Source organism: Sorghum bicolor, chromosome 1, assembly GCF_000003195.3.
Source record: "Sorghum bicolor cultivar BTx623 chromosome 1, Sorghum_bicolor_NCBIv3, whole genome shotgun sequence".
Taxonomy (NCBI): domain Eukaryota; kingdom Viridiplantae; phylum Streptophyta; class Magnoliopsida; order Poales; family Poaceae; genus Sorghum; species Sorghum bicolor.
The window spans coordinates 23,156,676-23,169,914 of record NC_012870.2 but is presented as its reverse complement, the minus strand read 5'-3'; positions in this window follow the sequence as shown (position 1 = coordinate 23,169,914).

The following is a 13,239-nucleotide window of genomic DNA, read 5'->3' as shown; positions in this document are numbered from 1 at the left end:
CTCTTTATAGTACGGCTATCTATCCTAAATGTGATCACACCCTCTATGGTGTCTAGATCACTAAAACCAAAACCTTAAGTAATACCTTTGCCTTGATCTCCATAGGGTTTTGTTTTTCACTTTCTTCTTCTCCAAGTTGAGCACTTGATCATCTTGTGGTCATCACCATCATCACCATGATCATCACTTGCTACATTACTTGGCATGTACCAACCTCATTAACTCTACACACACTTAGTATAGAGGTTAGTACTAGGGTTTCATCAATTATCCAAAACCAAACTAGGGCTTTCAACCGGACCCACTCTGGTGCGTCCGATGCCTTGTCAGAAAACCTCAGCTGAAGAGAGGCCACACCAGACGCATGAATAGGGAATACCCTGCGTCCGGTATAGTGCATCTGGTGCTTAACCCTAACCGGGCCAAGCACTGATAGCACACCGGATGCTAGGGTCAGCGTCTGGTGCCTCCACGCACTGCGTCTCGTGAGTGTTTCTCAGTGAGAAACATGCCCGTGACTTCCCCAAATTTCCCACCGGTGCAATAGAAAATATACACTTAATTTTCTCAAAAGCGGGAGGGAGAGAGGAACCCAAACCCCTCTCAACCCAAGGAACTCCACCTCCTTTGTAAATGTGCTAACACCAACAAGTGTCCATCAACAAAGTGCATGTGTGTCAGCTTTTCACAAACATTTTCCCCACTTCTCTATTCAACTTAGACCGGCAAAAGCAAAACCCTATGTTTATACCTTTGCCTTGATCACTTTCCTCCTCGTCTATCACCATGATCTCCACTTCATGCTTCATCCCACTGTGATCATGTGGCCACCTTTCCATGCCACCATACACCTTCATCATATGTGTTGCTATGCCTAACTCAAATCACTTAAACACGAGGCATTAGCAACTTAGTGTCATTAATTACCAAAACCAAACTTGGGATTTCAATCTCCCCCTTTTTGGTAATTGATGACAACCATCACAAAGATATGAAATGAAATCATAATGAACTTGAATTGCTTGTCCAAAGCATTTTATCATGAAACAAGATTGGACAAACACTTCAATTTCACTTTTGGTAGTACTAGCTCCCCCAACATATATGCTTCCATGAGTTTGGTTCAATCTTGCACATATGCATGAATTGGAATTTTGGGAGAGTTATTTCTACCAAAATGATGCTAAGGTATATAGATTGGACCGTTGAAGCGTGATACAATCAAAGTTGCCAATATACCATCCTTAGCACCAATGTAGCTAGACATACATCAAAAACTCAAGATACCTCATGAGATCACATTATATGTCTAGATACCACAAGTAAATAAATACTCTATACTAGAATTCAAAACATCATTCAAGTTCTATTTCTAGCAAGCACCAATCAAACAAGAATAGTGAATTTAAACTTGCAATGCAACACCTCATTATGTTAGTGCACATTCAAATGAAACAAATAGTTCATGAGCTTGCTCCCCCTATTTGTGTGCTCAAGTTTAAAAAACTTTTCTCTTCTTTTCTCTACATATCTTTGTTTCTCTCCCCCTTTTTGACTTTATCTTTGTTTCTCTCCACCTTTGTCATCAATGACCACAAAGGTTTAAATTTTAGTGAGAATTAAGTCAATCAATACGAAGGTCAAATTATGGTTCAATCTAGATCACTTGCCTAGAACATGTAATTCGGTTTGATCCAAGGACAACCTTTTTCACACCTCATAAAATATAAGGGTTATCTTGACCATGTTGAATTACACATCATAAGCTCATATTCTAGATTCAACACTAGGCTTGCAAGCTACAAACATGTCATATGCCACCACTAGATCAATCAATCATAGAAGCAATAGTGGTACCATACATACATCAAATCATTTTGATTTTCATGAATGAGCCTATTGTCATGCAAACATGTCTAAATGCTCTAAACATGTCCTTAGCAAAGTATGAATGCTAAGTCAACTAACTTTACCTTGCTGTGTTGGAGGAGAGGCATGTCATATAGAAATGTAGGGGTGCACTCATCTCAAGTCATTCAAGGTAGCTTTCATCCAAAGCAATTGTGCACAACAACTACCGGCACTAATGTATTTGGCCTCGGCGGTTGATAGTGCAACACTATTTAGTTTCTTTGATGACCATGAAACTAGAGACCTCCCTAGCAATTGACAAGTGCCACTTGTGCTCATTCTATCAATCTTGCATCCACCATAGTCGAAGTCTGAATATCCAATCAACTCAAAGTTAGACCCTTTGGGATACCATAATCCAACATCATGAGTGCCCTTGAGATACCTCAAAATTCTTTTGGTTGCCTTTAAGTGACTTTATCTAGGTGAAGCTTGGTATCTTGCATATTTGCACACACTAAACATCACATCCGGCCTTGATGCGGTGACATAGAGCAAACTTCCAATCATGGACCGATATAAATTTTGATCTACCATGTTTCCACTTGCATCACTACCTAATTGATCATTTGTGCCCATAGATGTGCTCATTGGTTTAGCTTCTTGCCACCCAAACTTCTTGTTCATGTCCTTGATGTACTTTCCTTGACTTACAAAAGTGCCATTCTTCATTTGCTTGATTTGAAGACCAAGGAAGTAACTAAGCTCTCCTATCATGGACATCTCAAACTCATTTGCCATCATTTTTCAAACTCTTCACAAAAGTCTTGATTGGTTGATCCAAAGATGATATCATCAACATAGATTTTCAATACAAATAGGTCATTGCCTAGTTTCTTGGTGAAGAGGGTAGTGTCAACCTTTCCCATCTTGAACCCTTTAGAGAGAAGGAAATTTCTCAATCTCTCATACCATGCTCTAGGTGCTTGCTTCAAACTATACAATGCCTTCTTGAGCTTGTAAACATGGTTGGGTTTCTTGTCATCTTCAGAACTGGGAGGTTGTTCAACATAAACCAACTCATTGATGTATCCATTAAGAAATGCACTCTTCACATCTATTTGATAGAGCTTGATGTTGTGGGCACATGCATAGGCTAATAATATTCTAATTGCCTCCAATTTTGCAACCGGTGCATATGTTTCTCCAAAGTCAAGACCTTCAACTTGAGTGTAGCCTTGTGCTACTAATCTTGCTTTGTTTCTCACAACTACACCATCTTGATCTTGCTTGTTTCTAAAGACCCACTTGGTACCAATCACATTGTAGTTCTTTGGCCTCTCAACAAGCTCCCATACTTGATTTCTTGTGAAGTTATTCAATTCTTCATGCATGGCATTCACCCAATTGGAATCTTTCAATGCATCTTCTATCTTCTTTGGTCCCTCAAATGAGACAAATGAGTAGTGCTCACAAAAGGATGCTAGCCTTGATCTTGTTTGCACACCACTTTGAATACCACCAATGACTTGATCTAATGGATGATCCCTTGCTATGCTTATAGGTTGGAGTATTGGGAGTTGATTGCTTCCACTAGCTTGACTTTGATTTTGATCATCATTATGAGAGCCATTAGTACTAGTTTGATTTGAATCAATTTGCACTTCTTGATTGATTATGTGAATGTCACCATTATCATCAACTTGCCTTGGCCTTATGTCACCAACATCTATGTTCTTTATTGCATTTGCCAATTGATCTCCTCTCACATTATCAAGATTTTGAGCTTTATTTTGAGATCCCTCGGTTTCATCAAACTCAACATCATGGACTTCTTCTAATGTGCCACTTGCCAAGTTCCAAACTCTATATGCCTTGCTTGTGGTGGAATAACCAAGTAAGAACTCTTCATCACATTTCTTCTCAAACTTGCTCAATCTAGTGCCTTTATTGAGAATGTAACATTTGCAACCAAACACTCTAAAGTATGCAATGTTGGCAGTAGAGACGGTTGCTGCAATAGCTCATATGGTGTCTTCCATTCAATAGCTCATATGGTGTCTTCCCAAGCTTCCCATGGCAGTAGAGACGGTTGCTGCAATAGCAAACTGTGTTGATAGCTTCACTCCAAAATGAATGGCTAACATTGTATTCACTAAGCATTGATCTAGCCATATCAATCAAGGTTCTGTTCGTCCTTTCAACTACACCATTGGATTGAGCAGTGTATGTTGGAGAGAATTGATGTCCAATGCCAAGATCATCACACAATTCCTCAATTCTTGTGTTCTTGAATTCACTACCATTGTCACTTCTAATCTTTTTGATAGTGGTCTCAAATTCATTTTGCACTCTTTTGACAAAAGACTTGAATAGATCACAAATATCACTCTTGTCATAGAGGAAGAACACCTAAGTGTATCTAGTGTAGTCAACAACTATCACAAAACCATACTTGTTGCCACCAATGCTAGTGTATGTTGTTGGTCCAAATAAATCCATGTGCAATAACTCAAATGCCTTTGATGTGCTCATTTCACTTTTCTTAGGATGTGCATTTCCAACTTGCTTTCCGGCTTGACAAGCACTACATGGTTTATCCTTCTCAAAAGTAAAATCCTTCAAGCCTCTAACTAAGTTATTCCTCCATAGTTTGTTCAATTGTTTCATTCCAACATGACCAAGCCTTCTATGCCACAACCAACCCAAACTTGATTTGCTAATTAGGCAAGATGTCAATTGAGTGTCACTATCATTGAAATCAACTAAGTATAAGCTACCATGCCTAAATCCTTTGAATATCAAGTTTGATCCATCAACACTAACCACCTCAACATCATCACTACCAAAGATGCACTTGAAACCAAGGTCAAAAAGTTGTGCAATGGACAAGAGATTGAAATCAAGGCTCTCAACTAGCAACACATTTGATATGCTCATGTCATTTGAGATAGCAATTTTACCAAGCCCCTTGACCTTGCCTTTCTTGTTGTTGCCGATGGTGATTGAATCAAAGCCACCATTTTCACTAGTATCAATTGATTTGAACATACAAGACTCTCCAGTCATATGTTGAGTGCACCCACTATCAAGCACCCAATGTCTTCCTCCGGCTTTGTAACTGACATACAAGACAAGATCAATTCCTTTTAGGTACCCAAAATTGATTGGGTCCTCCAAGGTTAGCAACTAAGCTCTTTGGTACCCAAATGGCTTTCTTATTTGAGCCCATTCATGGTGCACCAATGAACTTAGCATGAACACCTTTTGTATCCTTGGTAAGCATATAGAAAGAACTAAGCTTAATTGAGAATACATTAGCTTTGGGTTTCTTGTTCATGCATTGTTGCTATAGGTGACCAACTTGCTTGCAAGATTTGCAATACCGGCCATTGTTCTTCACAAAACGTGTCTTGTGAGGAGCAAAGGCAGCCTTGCCTTTCTTGGGGTTACAGCCCAATCCCTCTTTATAGAGAGAAGCTCTTTGGCTACCCAAGCACATAAGCAAGCGGTCCTCACCACCATAAGCCTTGGCTAAGGTGTGATTGAGCTCTTTCACCTCCTTTTTGAGAATTTTATTTTCAACTTTTAGTGTGGTGTCACAAGTGAAGCCATCACTACTAGATGAGGATGATGTAGATGTGCTACATGAAGGGTTAGTAGAAGCAACAATAATAGGCACTCAACATATCACATGTTATGCCTATGTTACAAGTTTGAGCCTTTTCAATCTTAGTTGGCATGGATTCACATTTGTCAACTAGAGAGGACATTGAGCTTCTTCAAGCTTAGTGTGAGCCTTTTGAAGCTTCTTATGGTCTTCCTTTAGACTCTCATAAGATGCTCTAAGCTCATCAAGTTCTTGCTCAAGGGTTTTCTTATCCTTAAGCAAGGCCTTGCATTCCTTTCTAGATTTTTTAAAGTGTTGGGTGCAATCCTCTAGCATAGTGATTAGTTCATCTTTAGTTGGTTCATCATCATCACTATCACTATCATGGTCACTCTCATCATCGGATGATACCTTAGTGGCCTTAGCCATAAAGCATGATGGAGTGTCGAAGATGGAGCTCTTTCCTTGAATTGCAATGCTAGCATGCCCCTTCTTCTTGGTGCTCTCATCATCACTTGAGGAGTCATCACTATCCCAAGTTGCAACATGGGCATCACCCTTCTTCTTGTTTGAGCCTTCCTTCTTTTCTTGCTTGGTTGACTCTGTTGACTGGTTGACTCCAAACCTAGTACTCATAGCGATAATCCTCATTCTAGTCATCTTCATTATCATATCCTGAGGTGTGGGGAAATTGCAAGAGTGAGCACATATCGTACTCAACAAGTATAACCAGGGGTTCATGAGGCTCAAACAGCTGACACTGGTTTGACTGCATTTAGCTTTTAATAGTTGATAGCATGTTTAATCATTGTGTACAAATGTCAAGGTAGCATAATAAATCCCATAACCACATGATCAATGTACACAAGAATAAAGAATAACACATATAAACAACATAATAAACCATCTTTTATCATCATTAGTCATGTTCATCAGAGTCCGTCTATTCCGTCAGTTTTCCGAGCCGCCCGTATCCGTGGGCACGGCTAGTATACCAGATTTAACACTCTGTAGAGGTTGTACATCTTTACCCATGAGTCGTGATTTACCCTTTCGCCCGAGGTTGCAAGTCTCTTAACCCCCTTCCTAGGGAGGTCGGCAGGGATCACTATGAAGCCTTTCAAAGGTTTCGTCTAACAAGTTAGGGCCATTAGATTCACTCGGCAGGCAGATATAGAGCCCCCCTTCCATGGCACATAACTCGCAGCTTATACACATGGACAGAGGCCACACTATACCCAACGTGTCTAGCCATTCTTACGCCATTTAAGGTAACCGCTAACAAGCTAGAAAAAGGTCCTCATACTGAGCTAAAACCAGAGCCATGTAGCCCTCATGGTTGTACGAATTGTCCCAGCTTTTCCCAAGGGATAAGTCCTTATGGAGGGTCAAGATCAATCTAGCAAAAGCCAGAGTTCTTTCCACCCTTTATGTTCAAGTTGCTAGAAAGCTTATTTTATTGTTTATTGCATATCCAAATATTCATGTTACAAGATCATGGATTATAATCAAGCACCAGCAAGAACTACCCAAATGCATATCCAAATAGGTAACAAGGAATTCAGGATAACAATCATCTATGATTTTGCTAAGGTCATCAAGGTGGACACATGCATATGATAAATATTGTATTAATTGTGTATAGGTAACAAGTATGATCCCCAGTTATACTTGCCTTGATCAAAGCTCTCCTGAGCCCGCTGGTCTTCAAAAGCTTGATCTTGATCGCCAACGTATCGCTCACCGTCTATTCCCAACATCAATCAACAACACGCAATCCAATGTAGACAATCATACACGAAGCAAACAAACTATAATTAGAACATTACACCAAACAGTAGTAAAACAAAGATAAAAGTTTATGAAAATATTCTACGCAGCGCTACGATCACACAAACGTAAAGTTCATGAAAATCAGATTTAAAACGTAGAAGATATGAATTTTCCAAGATTTCCTATAGAGAAATAATTAATAAATGCTACTGCAGAAATAAAAAGTTTCAAAACAGTAAACTAATACTTCTAACATGTAGAGCTCGTTGAAGCGAATCTAACGAAATTTGGATGGACAAAAACGGAGTTAAAACGGATATTTTATGAGCAAAATACTTTCAGTGGCAAATCTGTAAATACGTGAAAACGGATTTTGAATCAGTCGGCAAGAATACGCTTTCTAACTCGGAACACGGAAACTTCCGCAGGGCGCCAAGGACCGCGGGTTAGAAAACAAGGTTTCTCAGGGTTTCTTTAACAAAAATACCCCCCGAAGGGGTATCTTCTATTCTGAGCCGTAGATCGCGATTTGAACGGCTCAGAGGGATCGAGTCTAATTCCGGCCGGCCGGCCGCCGGAACGCCGATCCGACGCGGCGGCGCCATGCCGGAGCATCGCCGGAGATGTGAAACGCGCACTACGGTGGGCCAAACTCCAAACCAAGGGCACAGGGACGAAGCGGGGACTCACGCGAACTCACCTAGGGGTCTTCGGGGCTCGGATTGATCTCGGGGAGAGTGCGCCGCGTGCAATGGCGGACGAGAGCTCTCCTAGGTGCTCGGTGAGGCCGCACGGGCTTCTGGAATTGAGAGAGGACACGGGAAGAAGCTCCACCTTGCTGCGAAGCTCGGCACCCAGATTGTCGACGATCTTTGCGCAGAAGAAGATGACGACCACGGCAATGGCGCGATCCGCTCCACGGTGAGATCCCGACGGAGGCTTACGGCGTCGGCTAGGGCTCCTGCCGTGGCTTGGAAAGAGAAAACAGAGTAGAGAAGAAACCGCAGGGCTTTAGAAGGGTTGGGGTGATCAAATCCCGAAGGATTCGGGATTTCCTGCTAGGGGAAATCGGGGCCACCTCGGTTACGGTCGGCATGAAGAAGAACAGTGCGCTGACATGGAGACCCGGGCTGTCAGCGAGAAGAGAGAAGAGGGGAGGGGGTGCGCGCCTGGGCTGAGAGGGAAGTGGGCCGGGGTGGGGGATTGGGCCACGCGAGGGGAGTTGGGCTGGGCGCTGGATTCTAGGGAGATGACCTCCCCTTTCCTTTTTTTCTTTTCCAAAAGCTTTTCCAAACCAATTTTGCAAACAGGATTTGAATCAAATAGAATTCAAACCAAAAGCAAACAATACCAAAAAAAATATGCTTCAGAATGAATGCTTAAACAAGTTTCTATCTCTATGTTAAATTTTAAATTTCATCAAAATTTATTTATTTACTACATTAAATGCTCACAAAAATACTTAAATAACTCAATTTAACTCCTATTAATTGGAAACCAAATTTTGGGTGTTACAAACTCTACCCCCCTTAAAAGAATCTCGTCCTCGAGATTGAGCGAAACTTACTCAAACAAATATGAATATGATTTTCTCAGATCATCCCCTCTTTCCCAAGTTGCCTCTGCTTGTGAATACCGATTCCATTGTACTTTGCACATTTTGATGACCCGACTTCTGGTGACTCTCTCAGCTGTCTCCAAAATCTTGACCGGATATTCTTCATAAGTGAGATCACCTTTAACCGAAAGCTCTTCCAATGGTATTTGTTCCTCAGGTACACGCAAGCACTTCTTAAGTTGTGACACATGGAACACATCATGCACACCAGATAGACTTTCAGGCAATTCCAACTGATAAGCTACTTCTCCACACCTTTGCAAAACTTTAAACAGACCGACATACCTTGGAGCTAGCTTTCCTTTCATATTAAACCTCTTCACACTCCGCATAGGTGACACTTTCAAATAAACATAATCACCTTCCTCGAAAGCTAGTTCTCTCCTGCGTGTATCTGCATAACTTTTCTGACGAGACTGAGCAACTCTCAGATTATCCCGGATAGTTCGCACTTGTTGTTCTGCATGTCTAAGCACATCTGTGCCAAACACCTGAGTCTCCCCGGTTTGATTCCAAAACAAAGATATTCTACACCTACGACCATACAATGCCTCGAATGGTGCCATCTTAAGACTTTGCTGATAACTGTTGTTGTAAGAAAACTTTGCATATGGCAAACTCTTATCCCAACTGGTCCCATACTGCAAAGCACAGGCTCTTAACATATCCTCTAGTATCTGATTGATCCTCTCAGTCTGTCCATCTGTCTGTGGATGATATGCTGTACTAAAATTCAACTTTGTCCCCAAGGAATCATGCACTGCTTTCCAGAAAGTAGAGGTAAACTGAGTGCCTCTATCAGATACAATCTTCTTAGGCACTCCATGCAAACAAACTATCCGCTCCATATACAACTCCGCTAGTCGAGCTATTGAATCAGTGGTTTTGACCGGCAAGAAGTGAGCAACTTTAGTCAATCGATCCACTATTACCCATATTGAATCATCTCCTCTCTGTGTACGAGGTAAACCCACTATGAAATCCATGCCTACTTCTTCCCACTTCCATTCAGGAATCTTCATTGGTTGCAACAGTCCAGCTGGCCTCTGATGTTCAGCTTTCACTCGCTGACAAGTATCACACAAAGCAACATACTCAGCTACATCTCTCTTCAATCCATACCACTAATACTTCTGTTTCAGATCTAGATACATCTTAGTGCTACCAGGATGAATGGAATATGCTAACTCATGGGCCTCTCTCAGAATCATATCACGAATAGTCTTCACTTCAGGAACACATATCCTTTTTCCAAACCACAGCACACCATTGTCATCTATTCTGAATCCTGGTGCTTTGCCTATTACCACATTCTGTGCTATCTCCTTTAGTTTCTCATCTTCCAACTGTCCTTTCAATATCTCTTCCTCTAGAGTAGGAGTGACCTCAATTTCCATAGCATTTACTACAATTCCCAAATTCAAATATGCAAATTCAGCACACAACTCCTCAGATTCAGGTGTCGCCCGAAGCTCATTAGCGTATTTCTTTCTGCTAAGTGCATCAGCTACGACGTTCACCTTTCTAGGATGACAATGCACTTCCAAATCATAATCCTTTATCAGTTCCAACCATCTTCGTTGCCTCAAGTTCAGGTCTGTCTGGGTGAAGATATACTTCAAACTCTTATGATCAGTGTATATGTCATTCTTATGCCCAATCAAATAGTGTCTCCAAATCTTCAATGCATGAACCACAGCTACCAACTCTAGATCATGAGTAGGATAATTCAGTTCATGTTTCCTCAACTGTCTAGATGAATAAGCAACAACTCTACCTTCTTGCATAAGAACACAACCCAAACCCAGACGAGAAGCATCACAATAGATAGAGAAACTCTTACTCAGATCTGGCAATACCAACATAGGTGCGGTAGTCAATCTCTTCTTAAACTCCTCAAAACTAGCTTGACACTTATCAGACCATACAAACTTAGCATTCTTCTCCAACAGAGCAGTCATAGGCTTTGCAAGTTTTGAGAATCCTTCAATGAATCTACGATAGTAACCAGCTAGACCAAGAAAACTGCGAATTTCACTTACATCTGTAGGTGGTTTCCAATTCAGCACATCTTTCACCTTACTAGGATCCACTGCAATACCACCATTAGAGACAACATGACCGAGAAAAGAAACTTCCTCCAACCAAAACTCACATTTACTACGCTTAGCATACAGCTTATGTTCTCTAAGTTTCTGTAAGACCAATCTTAGATGTTCAGCATGTTCTTCCTTGGTTTTAGAGAATACCAGAATATCATCAATAAAGACCACCACAAACTTATCAAGATACTCCATAAATACTTTATTCATCATGTACATAAAGTAAGCTGGTGCATTGGTCAAACCAAAAGACATAACTGTATACTCATACAACCCATACCTTGTTGTGAAAGCTGTCTTTGGTATATCTGAATTCCGAATCTTCAATTGATGATAACCAGAACGCAAATCAATCTTAGAGAACACACAAGCACCTCTTAACTGGTCAAATAAGTCATCAATCCTAGGCAAGGGATACTTATTCTTGATAGTAACCTCATTGAGTGATCGATAATCAACACACATCCTCTGACTACCATCTTTCTTATCAACAAAGATAACTGGAGCACCCCATGGTGAAGAACTAGGACGAATGAACCCTTCATCTTGCAATTCCATTATTTGTTTCTTAAGTTCTTCTAGTTCATTAACCCCCATTCTATATGGTCTTTTAGCTATAGGTGCAGTACCAGGTAGTAATTCAATTATAAACTCGATGTCCCGGTCAGGTGGCATACCCGGCAATTCATCTGGAAATACATCTGGAAATTCATTCACAACACGGTCCTGAGGGTTGGCATCTTCATCCAACTGGTTCACTATGGCTGTCTTTTGTTTTTGCACCTCGACCTTGAGTCGGTCTCCAGTTGGTGTTGTTAGTTCCATTACCTTGCCTTCACACTTAATCTTTACATCCTGTTGCATCATCCAATCTGTACCCAAAATAAGATCAACTCCAGCTGTCCTCAGCACTATGGGGCTCACTTTAAAGTCTACCCCCCTTAGAGTCAAATTAATTGGAAAGCAACAATGTGTAGCTGGTATAGTTCCTTCTGGTGAATTTACAGTTATAGCGCTTTTCATGACACGAGCAGGTATATTATGTGTCTTAATGAAAACTTGTGAAATGAATGTATGCGAAGCTCCAGAATCAAAAAGAATGGTAGCGGGAGTGGAATGGACCTCAAATATACCAATCATAACTTTAGTTTCCCCCATAGCTGTCCCTGCAGTCACATGATTCACTCTTCCAGTGTTGGATGTTCGGTTGTTCTCCTGGTTGCTATTTTGCCCTTAGGAGTTCTGTGGGTTGAAGTTATCTGGACAATCATAAGACATATGTCCCTCTTTTCCACAGCGAAAACACCTGTCAGGAGTGTTGGGAGCCCTGCTCTTCCTAGGGGTGACATTAGGATTCCTTGATTGAGATGTCCGTCGACCATCTTGCTGCTGATAAGAGTTACGCTGCTGAAAATGAAAGCGCTGATTCCCACTCTGCTGTTGATTCTGGTATTGTTGAGGATACTGATCATGGTTCCACTGATAACTCTGATGGAAACCTTGTTGAGAGCCCAAGCATGGGTAGTTATTACTACCTGAACTTTGTCTTTGCATTCTCCTCTTCCGATCCTGACTCTTGCGCATATCATCGAGCACAATGGCACGGTTCACCAGAGCGTGGAAAGTAGGGTAAGTGTTTCCAGCCAACTGCAATCTGAGATCATAGTAAAGGCCTTTCATAAACAGTCGTTGCTTATCAACATCTTCCCTGACCTCATTCGGAGCATAGCGAGCCAGTTGCTCAAAAGCATCATGATACTCTGCAACAGTCATAGAACCCATTCTAAGAGATCTAAATTTCTCTTGCTTTATCTCTATCATCCCTTCATTGATGTGACGTGCCTTAAAATCTCTGCATAATTCTTGCCAAGTGACGGCAGGAGCATTATTAGGACGAGCAGCTTGGTATGATTCCCACCAAATCTGAGCTGCTCCCTGCAGCTGCCCAGAAGCGTATAACACCTTCTCCAGATCATTACACTGAGCTATGTTCAACTGTCTTTCCACAGCTCGCAACCAATCATATGCTTCCATAGGGTCAGCAGAAAGAGTGAACACTAGGGGTCGTCCTTTCATAAACTCGCCGCGTTTATCCCTCACATAGACAGGTGGTGGTGGAGCTGCAGGCTGGTGCTGAAGATGTTGTAGGAATGCATGCATCATCTCGTTCTGTGTATGCATAAGTTCCTCCACTGAGATTGGGGCATTAGCACCCCTACCACGGCCTCTACATCTGCCTCTACCTCTTGCTGCCATCTGCATTCCAAGGTACAAAAACATATCTT